This window comes from Petromyzon marinus, unplaced genomic scaffold (genome assembly GCF_048934315.1).
Source record: "Petromyzon marinus isolate PM22_M1 ecotype Great Lakes invasive population unplaced genomic scaffold, UKy_Petmar_22M1.pri1.0 PM_G_Scaffold_21, whole genome shotgun sequence".
Lineage (NCBI taxonomy): Eukaryota > Metazoa > Chordata > Hyperoartia > Petromyzontiformes > Petromyzontidae > Petromyzon > Petromyzon marinus.
Window position 1 is genome coordinate 1,975,001 of NW_027422773.1, and position 2,500 is coordinate 1,977,500.

Consider the following 2,500-nt stretch of genomic DNA (forward strand, 5'->3'; position numbering starts at 1 on the left):
TGAGGGTGGCTGGAGAGACAGAGTCCGGCCCGGCTGCTTTGCGTGGATTCTGCCTCTTGAAAAGCCCATTAACTTCTCCCTCCTGAAAGGAGAGAGTCGTTTCTGTAGTATGGGTGGGGGATGGGGCCTCTTGGGTGGGAAGGGGTGGTTCAGGACAGTCCAATTGTCTTTCAAATCTACGGTAGAACTCGTTCAGGTCGTTGGCTAGGCGGGAGTCGTTAGTGGTGTGGGGCGCTCTGGGTTTGTAGTTGGTGATGTGCCTGAGCCCTTTGGCAGACAGAAGCAGCGTCGTTAGTAGAGAACTGGTGTTTTAGTGTCTCTGAGTACAGTCGTTTAGCCTCTCTCACCGCTTTGCTAAACCTGTTCTTCGACTCCTTGAATCTGTCTCTATCCCCACTCCTAAACGCTTCCTCCTTCTCCAACCTCAACCTTTTGAGCTTTGCTGAGAACCAGGGCTTGTTGTTGTTAAAGTTCACCCTGGTACGTGTTGGGATACAGCAGTCCTCACAGAAGCTGATGTACACAGCCTCTGTGAGTTCATCCAGACTATTGGTAGCAGTCGTGAACATATCCCAGTCAGTACAGTCTAAGCACGCCCGCAAATCTTCCACAGCCTCACTGGTCCACTGTTTAGATGTCCTCACAGCAGGTTTACAGAGTTTTAGTTGCTGCCTGTATGCACGAATCAGGTGGACCAAGGGAGTTCTGTGCGAGCCGAACAGCCCCGTGACCCACAAGAGAAACATCCCCGCCAAATTCGAGCGTTTGACGGGTCTATCCGTGAAAAAATATTCACGTTTTTGAGTGCACATGCATTTCTGCTGCAAATGCCTCTGGAAGTTTCATGCCGTTCGTATGCCAATTGTGGCAACACGAAAATGACCCGTTTTCCCATTCCGAGGGATTTCTGTGCGACCCTAACAGCCCCGTGAGCCACAAGAGACACATCCCCGCCAATTTCTAGCGTTTCACGGGGTCTATCCGTGAAAAATATAGACGTTTTTGAGTGCACATGCATTTCTGCTGCAGATGCCTCTGGAAGTTTCATGCCGTTCGTACGCAATGTGGCAACACGAAAATGACCCCTTTTCCCATTCCGAGGGATTTCTGTGCGACCCTAACTAACAGCGCCCGTGAGCCACAAGAGAGACATCCCCGCCAATTTATAGCGTTTCACGGGGTCTATCCGTGAAAAATATAGACGTTTTTGAGTGCACATGCATTCCTGCTGCAAATGCCTCTGGAAGTTTCATGCCGTTCCTATGCAATGTGGCCACACAAAAATGACCCGTTTTCCCATTCCGAGGCATTTCTGTGCGACCCTAGCAGCCCGTGAGCCACAAGAGAGACATCCCCGCCAACTTCTAGCGTTTGACGGGGTCTATGCGTGAAAAATATTAAAATTTTTGAGTGCACGTGCCTTTCTGCTGCAAATGCCTCTGGAAGTTTCATGGCGTTCCTATGCAATGTGGCAACACGAAAATGACCCCTTTTCCCATTCCGAGGGAGTTCTGTGCCACCCTAACAGCCCCGTGAGCCACAAGAGACACATCCCCGCCAATTTCTAGCGTTTCACGGGGTCTATCCGTGAAACATATAGAAGTTTTTGAGTGCACATGCATTCCTGCTGCAAATGCCTCTGGAAGTTTCATGCGGTTCGTACGCAATGTGGCAACACGAAAATGACCCGTTTTCCCATTCCCAGGGATTTCTGTGCGACCCGAACAGCCCCGTGAGCCACAAGAGACACATCCCCGCCAATTTCTAGCGTTTCACGGGGTCTATCCGTGAAAAATATCAATTTTTTTTGACTGCACATGCATTTCTGCTGCAAATGCCTCTGGAAGTTGCATGCGGTTCGCATGCAATGTGGCGACACGAAAATGACCCGTTTTCCCATTCCGAGGGATTTCTGTGCCACCCTAACAGCCCCGTGAGCCACAAGAGAGACATCCCCGCCAATTTCTAGCGTATCACGGGGTCTATCCGTGAGAAATATTCACTTTTTTGAGTGCACATGCATTCCTGCTGCAAATGCCTCTGGAAGTTTCATGCGGTTCGTATGCAATGTGGCGACACGAAAATGACCCGTTTTCCCATTCCGAGGGATTTCTGTGCCACCCTAACAGCCCCGTGAGCCACAAGAGAGACATCCCCGCCCACTTCTAGCGTTTCACGGGGTCTCTCCGTGAAAAATATCACATTTTTTGAGTGCACATGCATTCCTGCTGCAAATGCCTCTGGAAGTTTCATGCGGTTCGCATGCAATGTGGCGACACGAAAATGACCCGTTTTTTCCCATTCCGAGGGATTTCTGTGCCACCCTAACAGCCCCGTGAGCCACAAGAGACACATCCCCGCCAATTTCTAGCGTTTCACGGGGTCTATCCGTGAAAAATATTCAATTTTTTGACTGCACATGCATTTCTGCTGCAAATGCCTCTGGAAGTTTCATGCGGTTCGCATGCAATGTGGCGACACGAAAATGACCCGTTTTCCC